We start from the raw sequence: 15,060 nt of genomic DNA on the forward strand, positions 1-15,060 counted from the left end.
AGCCCGAAATGCATCCAAGGGATTACTGCGACGGGAATAAAGAAAGAGCTGAACGTATTTATACCCAAAGCTTAAGGAGCCGATGGCACTGCGCACACACAGACACACACATCCGCCAGCTGATGGGGGGTCTGGCAGCGATTTGGGACAAATCCCAGGATTTCTGTCCGTGCTCCACTTCGGAGTGGGTGTGGATGCTGGAGCTGCCTATGGGTGGCAGTGAGCCCGCACTGCTGGCTGCTACTGCAGGTCTGAGGGCCTGGGAGTCCCCGGCTCGGTGAGCGTTAGGACACGTCTGGGGCAAAAGAACTTGGAAATGGCATCAAAAAGCCAAACTCGTGCCTACAGCCTCATGTCACCGTGGGTCACGGGGCTGGATTGAGTCTTCCAGAGTGCATCACACCACTTCCAATGGTATAAAGTAGGTTATAAGGAGCTCTCTCTCTCTCTCTCACACACACACACTCACAAATCTAATAAAGAGATATTAGTTGGAGAGTATTTGGCTTCTGGCATTAAACTAACTCCAGCTTCATACAGACACCAAAGAAATGAAATTATGGCAGCTCACAAACAAGAAATTCCAGGGGGATGAATTAATGTTTCATCACTGTTACAGGGCAGAGCTGTACCTGTCTGTCTTCCCTTTCTGTGTTTCTTTCTCCTTACTTCAAAACGTGATGCTCTGCCTCTTCGAGTCGCACACCACATCCCTCCCGCGCCAGCCCCACACCTCGCCATCAAAACCCGAATTGTTTTCATCCTCCTTTTAAGGACACGCTGGAGGTTTTTTACAAACACACCAAAGCCCAAGGACGCCTCGTAAATCCGAGCTCTAATTTGAACAGATGAAAAACCTGCTCAGAGACCTCGCTTGCTCCGCACGCCGGAGCGGCTGGAGTGACTCCTGGGTTATTCAGATGCAAACACTTTCAAACACAAATATCCGAGGCAGCTGTCGGCAGCTGGAAATGGGGGGAAGGTGCTCAGCAGCACAGAGCTGCACTGAAACCATAGAATCACTGAGATGTGCATCATAGAACCATAGGATGGGTTGGGTTGGAAGACCTCAAAAACCATCCAAAAGTAAGCAGAATGGAGATCATTAAGGCTGGCAAAAGGCAGCCCATCCCCTGTGCTGCACAGCAGCTGTGTCCCTGCCTCGTGCCCGCTCCCTTCCAGGAGGATCTGACCCCCAAATGTAGCTATTTGATCTTTGAGTCTATTAATGGGGTAATCATCAAAATCACTTTGTGCCGACCCTTAGCAGTATACGTGGAGATTTCTCCCTACGAAGCAGCACAACAGAGGGCTGCAGGTCCACAGCTTTTTCTATAAGACCCAAATCTCTAATCTCAGAGTTATCGGTGTGGGACCTCGGGGTGGGTGGGACAGATGCAGGAAGGGGCCCTGCGTCAGTGCAGCGCTGGGTAAACAGGCACAGGGCAGCACGGAAGGGCTGCAGCAGGCTGACAGGGCTGATAAGCCCAATCTGCAGAGCATTCACAGCACAAGGAACACAAAGCCAGCCCAAAACTGAGCCACAGCTGCTGTCGAGTTCTTCATTCCCAAAAAAGACCCTGCTAGCAGAAAACAAGCTGCAAGGAAAGCGACAGAAATATTCCGCTACCCATTGGTGAAGCCCCTCGTGTGCCTCCTGGGGGTGGGTGAAGAGGGGCTGCCGTACCTCCAGACCCATGGAAATAAAGCAACATGTGTTGGGCATCCATTGAGGCCGAGTGAGCTGTGAACCCCATCCATCCCTGACCCTAAAGCAGCAGTAGGGCAGCCCCACCTGCATAGCCCAGAGGTTCAGCAATGGTGAGGAAGGCTGGTGATGATGAGGAAGGCTCATCCCAGCCCCAGTCTGCTGCTTCAGCACACGTAGGTAGCAGCGTGCACCAGGACATGCTTTGCATTGCTCACACACCTGTGAATCAGTGTCCTCCAGCCAAAGCCATGCAGCAACATGGGAGCTGCCCCATCCCAAATGCACGTGCCAGCAGGGAGAGAAGCTTTTTTCCCCACAACCCAAAGAAAAGTGGCACTCGGCCTTCCCACTGAGCAGTGAGAAGTTTGTGCAGAAGCACTGCCAGGAATTTGGATTTATTTCTGGAATGACTTTCATGGGATGTTGAAAAGCTGCTGTAATTTGGAGGCATTAAGCAGCTTCTCCCGGTTCAACCAAGATGGAATCGAATGCTGAAAGGAGCCAACTGCATGGGGAACAGCACGATCACAACATTTCACTTCCAATTCAGACAATTCATTCCCCTCACCACCAAAATCTTACTTCAAGAGCAAGAAAAAGAGGAAACAGAGCCAACTGAACCCAGCCCAGCCCAGATCCCAACAGCTCCACTACAAGCTGCAATGCTGACGCAAGGCCCCAGCCACAGGATTTGGCACCCTGGGCTCACCACCTCCATGGAATTTAAAGCAATTTAGAGCTTTTTGATGTTTCTTGGATCCCCCAGCAATCCACTCACCTGCAGCCACTGGATCCCAGCAACTCTGCCTGCTGCTTCCAAAGCCAACTTTGGTAATTAGAGGAACACAGAGCAGCTCTGGTGTCACTTGTAGGTGAGCACTGAGGTGATCGTGGTGATCTCACAACACTAGCAGGACCTGCCCAGATTAGAAATGTTCCTATATTACCTTCTCCCAAGTTGACCAGCACCCTGTAGGTTTCAGCCCTAACAGGGGATGCTCATTTATGTCACTTGGGACCCAATGCAGGTGACACACCAAAACCTCATTGCTTTGATGTCTCAATCCTTCCATTCAATTTGGTCAAAAGGATGCAGCTGTGCTAGGCTGGGGTGCAAGAGCACAGCTGGATGAATCATAGAATCCTGGAATCAGTAAGGTTGGAAATGATCTCTGAGATCCCCAGACCCACCCCCACAATGCCCACTGACCACGTCCCCCACTGCCACATCTCCATGCTCCTTCACCACCTCCAGGGATGGTGGCCCCAGCACTCCCTGGTGCAGCTGTGCCATGAACCCCATTTACTTACAAAAGTGGACTGAAGGAATGCCTGGAGAGAGCGTGAGCCCCTGTAGCCTGAGGTCTGAGGAAGGCTTTGTGGGTTAAAACACTGAAAAGACTGAAATCAGGAAAAACAGCCCAACAGAGAGCACCTCTTGGTCCTGTGAAGCACTGCCCTACAAAATGCCAGAAAACAAACACCCATATCTCAACTCCTCTCTTACCAACAGGGAAATGGAGGCATGTGAAGGGCAGGGGCCAGATTATAGCATATAAAAGTGGAGAAAAAGGCTCAGAGAGCTGTCTCCTTCCTCAGCTGCCCATGGGTGGGGACTGGGGGGCACCCTGCACAGGGCAGGATGCAGATAGTGCGTCCCATCTCACCTACGTGGCCGGAGAGCCTGGCCCTGTGCTTGGCAGGCAAAGAGCTGCTGTTCCCATTTAGAAATGCAAGACTGCCTTATTCTCTAAGAGAAAGATCAGAAAGAAAGGGGAAAATAATAACAATAAAAACAACGACTAAGTAAACTCGAGATCAGGGAAGACAGAAATGAATGATAGCACTGCCCCTGGCTCTGCAGCTCTGCAGGAAGGGCTCCCAGCAGGAGACCCAGACCCCACGGAGCCCGACTGCTCTCCCCTTGTAGCCATGAGGCAGAACAAAACCCACTTGGGACACTTCTTCTTGCCATTCAGCTCCTCCACAAAGAACCCTCTGTTTTCCCAGAGCATGTTTTCTCCTCACATGCCCCTGCCCTTCCAGCCCTCTGCTGCCTCACACACAGCCTCTGGGCCTCTCTGAAATTCGGAGCAATATCACAACTTCGGATGGGATTTGCTTGCTCTCCAGTTTCTGTCAACCCCCTGTGGAGGAGCACAGGGCAGCCTGCAGCCCATGTCTGCAACAAGCAGACACATCTGAGAGCTCTGCACATCCCCAATGCAACCAAGACTGACACAGCCTCGGACAGGCTTCCCCCTCCCCGATACTTTTTTCCTTTTTATTTTTTTCCCCCAATCTCTTATTCCCAGTGGCCGAGAACATTTAGTCTGGCCGGGAAAAGGAAATCTCATTACAGAATTACGGTTCATTTAGCAGGTCCCGCTGGAAGCCCTGCAATAACCACTGCCTTCCTAACAGGATTAGCCGGTGTCTGAACCTCCCGACCACGCTGCCTGCGGCTCTGCTCCTCCAACATCTCCCGGACCCCAGAAAACCCCAACTGCAAGTGGGCCAAAGGGAAAAGATGGGGATGATGGGGGACATCTCCATTGTGCTTCGCTGCCTTGGCTTCTCCCATCCCGCTGGCTCTGCACTCAATGGTGTTGTTGGGTTCCATGAAGGGTCCAAGGGCATCAACCTCATAAAAACCCGCAGGACAGTGGATTGATGCATGTCCTGCTACAGCATTAGCCAGGGCACACTGTCCACTGTACCCACAGGTTTTCTTCACACCAGCAGCAGCTTCCATGGCACAGAGGCAATGCTGAGACGTTGGTGTGGGCTGATGGGGTCCTCCTGGCATCGGTTCTGGAGCCTACATGGAGGTTTGGGCTGCCATCATGCTGTCTGGGAGCATTCTTACTGGGATCAGCTCCGTGTCTTTAAGAGGTTTAGGAATGAGTAATTTAGAGGTGAAGATGAAGGAGAAAACCAAGTTATATGGTGCCACCAGAACAGCCGTGAGTTTGCCTTCAGTGGCACTGAAATCTCATTGCTCCTCTCACCACTGCCCCCAAGAAGTGGTGAAAAGGCAGTAAATTAACACAGCACCACTTATGGAGATACCCCTATGATTTCAGGGGGCTGAGCATCCACCAATCACCACCAACCAGCTCCCACTGCTTCACTCTCACACCGCTTTGCACAGAGAGAAATTACAGCCAGTCCCTATAGAAAGCCACAGCGAGCAGCGAGGGCAACACGGACTGAAGGAGAGCAGAGAACACTGCTTTGTGCGGTAGTTATACCCATGAGACAGTGACTCCTACAGCACTGGAAGAGCTTTCATGGGGTTAAATGAACTCCTGTTTTGCTTTAGACAAAGTAATTCTCTGAGGCATGCCTCCAGCAACACCTTGTTCCATTGCACACCCACTACGGGCAGCTTCTGCCGTGCTGCTCACCGCAGGCACCCATCCCACAGCCCAGCCCTGCTCTGACACCTCCCAGCCAGGGGTGGGGGCCTGGAGAACCCCTAACCCCAGCAGGCAGCCCAGTACTCCCACTTGCCCTGTTCCAGGGGTGGCCGTGATACCTCATTACTGCAGAGATGAAAGGCCACGCAGAGCATCGCAGCCCCGTCCCCGCGGCTCCCACGCTGCTCCAGCTCCACCAAGAGCTGCCATCATTAGCAGGGATCTGTCTGCGGGCAGAGGGCTGCTAACGAAGCTGCGTGGGCAGAGTGAAGTGCCGGGAGTCGGAGATGTGGGGACACTACGGGGACATCGCTGGTCCTGCATTAATGCCAGGGACACAGCAGGGCGCGAGGAGGAGGGAGGGGTGGTGCAGAGCAGGGGGAGTTTTGCTCACACACAAACACAGTGTAATTCAGTTTGTAGAGGCGCACCAAAGCCGAGAACTGAGCAAGAGGCCGAAAGGGCAGAAGCGTTTCTGTGGCTAATGAGCATGCATGGGCTGATGAGTGCTGCTGACGAGCGCTGGAGGGAGGAAGGAGCCCCACTCTTGGCCTTGCAGAAGCCTCGTGTCACTGGAAGCATAAACCTGGGGAGAGCACAGTGGTTCATGTTCACCTCTTGGTGCCCCAGCCTACATCTGTCTGTCCTGCAGAGCATGGGCACTCACCCCGTGCCATGCAGCAGGGCCACAGCAAGGATGCTTCTGATCCCTCCATCCAGAAATCACTTTTATCCTCCTACCTTCAGAGAGTTTTTCCCCACTGTGTCTGCTGGAACAGAGGTGTGAGTGTTCTGCCCTCCTTGGGTTCTTCTGCAGGGACCAGGCTGCCCAGGGAGTGGTGTGGTCATCAACTCTGGAGATGTTCAAGGAATGTGGAGATGTGGCTCGGGGGGACATGGGCAGTGGGCACGGTGGGAGTGGATTGGGATTTGGCTTGGGGACCTTAGACATCTTTCCCAACCTTAATGATTCTATGAGCCCCGAGCACCACTACTCTCCCTGCATAGCTCTTGTCACTGCACATGGCACAGACATGTTGCTCATCAAGCTGTGGCTCTGTGAAACAGGCAGTGATCCAACCTGACCTTCCCACACAGCCTTGTAGTACATCCCAGAGCACAGGCCTGGCAGAGGAGGTGACACAGGGCTCAGTACAGGACACCTGGCTAGCTGCAAGTCTCAGAGATGCAATTAGAGGTCGGAGGAGGATGTATTACACACTCTATGCATTTATCCCTATGCCGTAACAGCTGTTTCTGCCACAGAAGTGACCTTTCCAGCTTTGTTTTTTCATGGTGTCGTTTGGAGATGCATCAGAAACTGTCCATAAGGGAAGTGCCAGGAGCCAGACAGGCTCTGTGTGCATGCCAGAGGAGGAACAGTTACATATGAACACCCCACATATGTTTGTGTGAGTGTGGGTATTGGGGGAGCCCTGGATTTGGTTTTGATCAGAGCCAACAGCCTGAACAGCTGGATGGAGCAAACCCCATCGGCCATGGCTTCTTAAACTGGTAGTGGATGGACTCTACCACCAGCCTAGCTCTGTGACTATGGGCAAAACAGATCACTCTCCTGCCTTATAGGTGCAGCAATTCTCCTCACTGAATTGACCAAGGCCCTGCCCAGGATGGGGGCTACCAATGCTCCCTTCCTCTCCTTTCCCACCTCTATAGTTTGCTCTTTGCTGAAGAACCATGGAGAAGAAACAAACGATGCTTAGCCCTGGACCTGCTCTGTGGGCAAAAGCCAACTGCTTCTCTCATGCCCTCTTGTACGTGTCACAAGCCTACAGGCCCATGTGCTGTTTGAAAAAGGGGTGAGAAGGATCCCCAGGGTTCTCCCTTCCTCCCTACCCCTTAGATTGCACCTGGCTGTTCCATGCCTCTCCCAGTCCATCCGCGGTTTGCCCACCCTTCTTCACTTTCTCTTGCTTCTTGTTTGTTTGTTTTGCCATCCAAGCATTATTGGTAGCAGCAGGGTCTGGCAGCCCAAACTTCCCCAGGGAAGAAGTTCTGGCATCCAGCAGCCAAGTGGAAAGTTGGTCCAAGCCTGTCTCATCTCACTTTTGACATATCACGGCTGTCCATTTCCCTTCCCAAGGAAATCTGATTTGTTCCAAAGTTTATAGTTTCAGTGACCTAATCCCAGCATAGTTGTTCCTGTTTCCCTTTAATTTACTGCCTCAGCTTGTATTAATTGATGTATTGCAGAGGGCTTGAGCCAAGCTAATTGTTTTAGAAGAAGAAAAAAGAAGAAAGGAAGGAAGATGTGAGGTCCCTTAGCGGATTACTGAGGTATTTGAGTGGGCAAACAGCAGCCACCAGAAAACAGTAATAGCTCCAAACAGCATCAACAGACCGGAGGGGTGGGGACCCTCCAGATGTCATGCAAACCCAAATCCCTGCCCCAGGGTGACCTGTGGGAGCAGAGCATGTAGAAGGAGGAGGGCTGCGATGCACTGCCCTGCTGGGCTGCCTCCATCCCTGGGTGGTGGGGTCACCGTCCCTGGAGGTGCTCAAGGAATGTGGAGATGTGGCACTGAGGGATGTGATCTGCGAGGGAGTGTGGAGGGGTGATCTTAGTGGTCTTTTCCAATCTTTATGATTCTATGATTCTATGCACTTGCCTGGGGAGGTGGTGGAAAATCTGGTTTCTACTCGTGATGAGCAAGAGCGATAGAGGAGTGCCTGTAGGGATTTCCCAGGTGTAAATCATGGCCAGCAGCCCTGACTGCCTCCAGGGTGAGGAGGTTGGATCTGTGGGCAAGGGGAGAGTGGTTCCACTGTCATTTGACAGCCTCCCACAGCATTCTTATGGTCAAAGTGGTGAAATAAAAGACAAATACACAGACAAATTGGAGCCAGAGTGCACTGTAAGAACACTCAGTTGATCCCAGATTAGAGGGGCTGTTGGTGTGTCAATGGGCATGGCTCTGCCTGGAGGGATGGCGATGGGCTGCCCAAAGGCAAACATCACATCCTGTCCTGGGTGGGATAACCCTGGTGATCGGATAGGTCTGAAAGGCTGGAAAACAGCTTTGGAGGAAAGGGCATAGTGGTCCCACTGAACAAGAGGATGAACTGTGGTTTAGAACAGCCAATCCATGAATTTTCAATTGGCTAAGACCAACACCTCCTGTGCTGAACAAGCATTGCAAAGCCAGCAGGACAGTGGAAAGGATTGCTCCCTGTATTTTCTACCTGCAATAGGAAATGGTGGGAACACCACTGACTGAGGGCTTAGAGCATGCTGTATACACAGAATCTGCCTAAAGGAGGGGAGGGAAGAGGAGGAAAGGTGTCACTTCCACCAGCTCCAGCTGATGAGACTACAGCTGTATTAGATGATGTTACAGGTCCTTTCCAACCTTGACAATTTCATGATTCTATGACCACAGCATTTCTGGCACCTGACACGCAGCATGATGCTCCAGAGCTGGTCACACAGCATGAAGGGGAGCACAGCCCTTCCCAGCTCTTCACAACCAAGATTCCATGGGCAAAAGCCAGGCCATAATCAAAACCCCAGTGCTGGGAGGAGCTGAGCTCTCTGCAGGAGCCCGCCAGCCCTCCCTGGGGGGAGCATTTTGGGGATGGGGATACTGGGAGGGCACAAAGCCCAGGCTGGGGATACTCTCTCCAGTCCATAGGGATCTGCAATCCCTATGGACCCAACACCATCCTATCAAAGTTTCCCAGAGCACAGAGTTGCTCCTTGGTGTTCTCACCAGCTCACGTTCCTGCCCTGCCCATAAATCAGCCCGGCTCCGTTGCACGGCTCTCACTGCAAGGTTGATTTATTTGGGAACAACACAGGGAGTTTCCAGATTAACAATAATTGCTCTTCCAAATTACTTAATAGTTCAGATTGCAGCGCTCTCTTTGGAAATCATCTCAGACAGTTCAGTGAAACAACAGCAACAACAAAACTATCATCGAAGAGACAACTGCAAATTGATAAAGTCTTTGAGACTGGGCTAATATCATCGCTGTCTGGTAAATTTATTCAGCTCAAACTGGAGGGATACGCACTCAGCTCAGTGAGGAGGACACCGCCTGCTACCAAGGTGCTCAATTTTCCCTTTCAGAGGCACTCATTGCTCAAAGCCTCAGGAACAACCCTGCTGGCTGCAGTGCTGCAAGCAAACAGCTCCGGCCTGCTTGGCGAGAAAGATACAAATAAAAATGTAATAATAACAATAATAATGGGCTGAAGGGCTGTGCTCTCTGTGGCCTTTGCAGGTGCTCCTGCCCAGGACTGGTGTGGGTGCAGGAGCTGGTGGTCATTGCACTCCTGCAGGGCTGAAATTGTCACCCAGGAGGGGAGGGGAGGACTTGTTTCATTTTGGCCACTTCCCAATTTCCCAGCCCTCCGGGGGCAGGAGATGCAATGTGGCTCACAGGGGAGGGCCAAGGAGGGAGGGGGGAGCGGGAGGGAAATGGGATGCTTGGGGCAGCCCTAAGTCACCAAGGAGCAAGTGTATGGGTGCAGAGGGAGCCCTGGGTGCTGTGGTGATGCCAACCAGAGCAAATGTTTCCAGCATCAGTGGGCTTTGCAATATTTTGAGGCAAGCCCATGCTTGGTGTTGCAGCCTAAAATGCAAAACCTCAGTGTGGTGGCTCCGTTCCCACTCACCCACATCCCATTTCCCTCAGAACACCCCAGAGGATCACATCTCCCAACACCCCATTGAGATGTGGGGCACAGGGTTAGGAGGAGCCCGGCAGTGAGAGGGTTACACAGCCACTGCCCCGTGCCAGGAGCTGTGGGGGCTCAGAGTGAGCCCAGCCGATGGCTGCCATCTGCTCCTGGCACCTCAGGCTGTGCCGGAGAGCAGGGAAGGGAGAAAACAAAACCCTGGAAGTGGGCTCGGGCAGGGAGTGCTCCAGTCTGGCCAACATACCAAAGCCCTATGGGGTGTTTGAATGGCTGCAAAATGCTGCTCCGTCCAACCCCATCACTCCCAAGGGTGGGAGTGGTGAGCTTCTGGTGCTCCACACCAGTGTTGCTTCTCCAGGAGGAACACAGCCCCAAGGAATTGTCTCTGCTCATCCTCCTGAGGACTCAGAGAAGCTCATGGGAATACTGTTCTAAAGGGCATCGTCTTACAGGGCTCAGGCTTTGCTGTTCCCCAGCAACACACAGCCCTGTCCCCATCGCTCACCGCTCCAGGAGGGCATCCAAGGGAGCTGCCTTTATAGCAGCCACTCACAGCCAGAACCGGGCAGCACCGCGCGCACCGCCGGGCAGCCCCGAGCCAGCAAGCGCCGGGGGAAAGCGGCCAAACCCAGCCCCACATCCCAGCCCCCCCTCCGGGGGCTCAGAAAGAAGTCCCATTCATCATCCAGCCTCTGTTTGTTTTCTGCACTCTGCTAAGCTCAAACAAGCAAAACAGATTAGCCGGTCTCATTTGTTTCCTTCTTAATTACACCTCTTCGGTGCTGATGTAATATTTCAAGATTTGGGTTGCTAAGGATGAAAATCCACCTTCCCCCTCCTACACCCACCTTGGCTTTTCATTCCCGTCATGAAAAAGCCCAGATGTTGGGGTTTTTTTTTGGTGGGGTATTTTTTTTTTTCCCCACAAAAAAACTCTAATTATTGAGGAATTCAGGAACTCTGAATTCAGAAGCTGCCGGAGAGCGCTCAGGTTGTCAGAAACAGATGGACTGGGGCTGGAACTTTTCATTACTTTATCCAGCCTCCCCCGGAATGGAGGGCTGCATCTGCAGCACACACGGCTCCAGAAAACTTCAGCTGTGTCCCCCCCCCCCCCCCCCCGCGGCAGTGCTTTGCCGTCAATAGGACTTCCCAGGAAGCGGAGCAGCTGCGTGCCGACGGCTGTGGGATGAGCTCCTCGTCCGAGGAAGGAGAGAGCTCTTTGTGCTGTCATCCCCACCTGCAAGTACCCCGTGGAGCTTCCCAGGGTGGGTGTTAGGGTTAAAGGGCCTAAATCAGAGCCATCGGAGGGTGGGAGGTGGGGAGTGACCCCAGCTCAGCCCAGGCTATGGGGCAGGCAGGGACATGGGGATCAGGACATCTGCCACCGCTGCGTGCCCACGTAGGTCCCCCAGCAGCATCTGAGCTGCAGCACAGACAGAACACCACGGAGACAATGGGGACATCCCACTGTACAGCCCCCCCACGCCACCGCACGCCACCTCCAATCCCCCCACATGCAGGATCCATCCCATCCCCAGCACCAACGCAAGGCACGCACCGACTCCCAGCTCCGGCTCCATCTGGGTGCCATGCGGATGGCGGCGCTCAGCTCGGCGATCCGCTCTGGCTGGCGGAAGAGCTGCAGGAGGGCTGGCAGGGCTGTGCCGAGCCGGCTGCGCAGCTTTCCCACGGTGGCATTCAGGACACCCCACTGCGTCCCCTCCCTGTGCCCGCCGCTGTGCATCCCTCCCAGGGCTCCACACCGCCCCGTGGATGTGGGGTCCGTGGGGTTGGGAGCTGGGGGCATTTCGGATGGTTTGGGTCCAGCAAACACCTGCAGCGCAACGCAACCCTGGGGCCCCGCAGCACTTGGGTTATTCAGTAACTTCTCCCTCCCCAGCTGCAGTGAGCGCTGCTCTTTCCCAGTCATGTGAGCTGTGGTATTCCAGTTTGAGGCCTTCAGCTCTGGGTCTCATCCAGGTGTGTTTTTGTGGGGGGGGAAGGGCAATGTAGAGCACCTAGGTAACAGGACAGAGAGGACAAAGCCCCATCCTGCAGCATCGTGCCAGCTGGGTACCATGAGGGGCAGCAGCTCCTTTCCCTCCACAGAACCCCAAAGCTGGAATGTGAAGATCTTTGAGATCCCTTCCAAGCCAAGCCATTCCACAATTTTACAAAAGACACAATTCTGGGAAAAAAAAGAGCCATGGCAAGCCTCAAACCAAAGGAATTTTACCTTCAAGGATGTAGGGTCTTATTTTAAGCTTCCCCTAAAGAGTGTTCTTGTCCTCGGTGGCCTTCATCCTCCTCCAGCCCCACCGAGCCCCACTGACCCCCAGCCCTGCTCACCACCATCCCGCAGTGCTGCTCGGTCTGAGTGTGTCCCCACTGTGCCAGGCAGGTGCTCCCCTGGAGGCTGCAGCCGCTCCCCTGCACACACCGTGCATTGTGTTTGAGGTGTGGGAGAAACCCTAATTGGAGATCCATTGTCTGTATAATGGGCACCGAAGGTAGGTGAGCTCCGGGACGAGCCCAGGGGATGGAGAGGGTGGAAATCAGCCAGGCAAAGTGCCTTGGCTTCCCCGTGGCTGGATCCCACTCCATACACAGATGGGGTTTATTTTGTGGCTGGGAGCAACATAACACAAGCAAGGAGGATGCACAGGTTCACACGCACCAGGTTGCTGGAACAGGGGTTGTAGCCAAAAATAGGAACAAATACGTTGGATCCTACCCAGCACAGCAGCACAGAGGCTGAGGGATGTGTAACCCCGAGGCTGGCTCTGCCCTGGGCATGCAGCCAGAAGCATTGTCACCCATCGGATTTGCAAGCCTGAAAATAGCCCTCTGACAGTGAAACCCTACCCGGGGCTCAGACTGGCCACAGCAGCACCATGTGTGTCCCCAGTCCCCAAGCGTGGGACATCCCAGCAGCACAGGAGGGGGTCATTGCAACAGGGTGAGAGTGGGCTGGGAAACAGCCCCACAGCTACTGGAATGGGACAACTGTGTCCTCCAGCCAGCTTCAGGACACCCAGCTGGAATGGGAGTTTGACCCACATCACACCCACATCACAGAAAGGGGGACAAGGATCTGATGGGTACCGCAGAGCATCCCTGTCCATGGGTCCGTGGGGCTCATGGGTCTGTGGGGTTCATGCCAGCTGGGGACCCACCGGGATGCCCAACACCCCCCAAAATGGTGCCTATGTGGCAACCAGTGAGTACAACCAAGGCAGAAAGCCCATGCTGTAGTGAGGCATTCTCAGGGAGGACATTGGCACCACATTTCCATCACCATTCCAGTGGGTTCCAACAGGATATCAAGAACTCCCAGCCTCACAGTTCGCCATACAAACACATAAAGCCACCCCAACCCCCAAGACCAAGGAACAAACAGCTGTCAGGCATAGGAGAGCCTTCAGTTGTTTTCTCTACCTGTGCTGAGGGCATGGCATGATTCTTCGCCTTGCAAAGGAAGCTGCAGCTGTGACATCTGGGACAAAAAGCCTGGAACTGTGGATGGTTGCCCCTCCCTGGACAGGAAAGTGTCCTGCTGGGCTCTCCCTGGGTGTCAGTGTCCAGCAGAGCCCTGCGAGGTCCCTGGGTACTGGGTTCAGATTTCGGGAGATGGACACCCAAGGTCAGAGTAAAAATAGAGGTGAGGAAAAGGAATCTGCTGAGCAATGGGAGCAGGGGGGCATGGGGTGGGGTCAGGCACTGGGGGTCAAGGCAACCCCTTCCCCCGTAGGTGGGACCCCCAGGGCCACTCACCTCTGTGCTGACATTCATTTCTCCAAGGAGCAGAGCAGAATCAGCATCCACACCTCAGAGCTGTGTGAGTTTGGCACTCATATATCTCATTTTTCAAGTTCAGCTCAGTGAAAGGCTCCAGGATGTTTAATTTCAGGGGAAGATGTGCACATATCTGTATCTGGAGGGAGGGGTCTCCCAGCAGCCCTGGGGACACAGTGCCACCACCACATCCCCACTGGCAGCGGGCGCATCCCACTCCCCTCTTGCTCCCTGAGCTTCCCGGTTGCTGTGCAGTATTAATGGCTCATGATTCATCAGCAGCAAGCCAGGGATGACAGACACATGCATGCACCCCGTGGCTCTGCAACGCGCACGTCCGCATGCAGGGACTCAGATCCAGAGGAGCCTCAAATCCCCAGACGTCACCCCTGAGGTTATCTGGGGCTGCAATTTGGATTTATCCCCATAGCGGTGCCAGGTATGAGAGCTCAGCACCTCCAGCTCCGTGCTCAGCACTGTCCCATCCCACCCAGCACCAAACAGTTGTGCTCTGGATTACTGGGAACACACAGGAGTTACTGAATATGTGAGCTACGAGGTGAACCCAACATTCAACCTGCAGACAAACCTGGGGGATAAAGCCTTGGGCACAGTGGGGCGTTGAGTGGTAACCCAGACCCCAATTTCCCTCTTGTTCCTTGCTTCTCCCATCCCTGCCATGCAAACTCCCGAGATGCGCCTGCCCTAATTGCTTCCCACCTCCTGCAGGCTTTGAAAGATGAAAAGCCCTCACCAGGATAAAGTGTTGAGCACTCATGGGTTATTAATGGCAAGCCATCATTATTTTACCTTTCAAGCACCCGGGTGACAGCAACATGGGAAAGGGCTGGGGAGGAGGAAGCAGCACGAACCCACTGCAGCCTTCCCCTCCATCCCCTCGCATAGGGCTCCCATCGCCACGCTCCACCAGGAGGCTGGGCAGATTGATGGCAAGGGAGCAGCGAGCAAACAGCACAGCAGATGTGCGCAGCCCATGGGGCTCAGCCTGCCGTGGGGGGGGCCCAGCAGGGACACACACCCCCAGCAGCACCCAGCCCAGATTGATGGCCCAATGTACCGTGCTCCACCCAACCACCATCATCAGTCATCGTCCCCAAAGAGCTGAGAACGGGCAGTGTGATGCCAATGAGGACGAGGAGGGCAACGTGGGGTCTCCATACCCAGCACCAACGACAGAGAATGGGACACTCTGGGACATGGATGGAGAGACTTTGTACCCCCTCCCCCAGGGATACACACACCATGGTGACACACGGCAGCCCCACGGCGCGGCCGGCAGCCAGGGGACACGCTTGTTTTTGAAAGTGTTTTTTATTGGCATAAATAATTCATACACTGTCACCTCACCAAACACTGCACGACAAACCACGGGGACAAGGGCTCACCACTCTGCGGTCACGGAGGGTCGCACTCAGTCAGACAGCAGAAATTATAAAGACTTTCTT

General features: G+C 53.9%; 1 protein-coding gene across 1 annotated transcript in view; it reads right to left on the minus strand.

Annotated features, from left to right (window-relative positions):
• Positions 1–11,487, minus strand: part of NOS1 (nitric oxide synthase 1) — a 53,445-nt gene extending 41,958 nt beyond the window's left edge. The window contains exon 1 of the mRNA XM_090152537.1: positions 11,358–11,487. The gene's annotated coding sequence lies outside the window, so the exon portion shown is untranslated. The remainder of the gene's footprint in view (positions 1–11,357) is intronic.
• Positions 11,488–15,060: the final 3,573 nt, after the last annotated feature.

This window comes from Phasianus colchicus, chromosome 18, assembly GCF_987193195.1.
Source record: "Phasianus colchicus chromosome 18, bPhaCol1.hap1.1, whole genome shotgun sequence".
NCBI lineage: Eukaryota > Metazoa > Chordata > Aves > Galliformes > Phasianidae > Phasianus > Phasianus colchicus.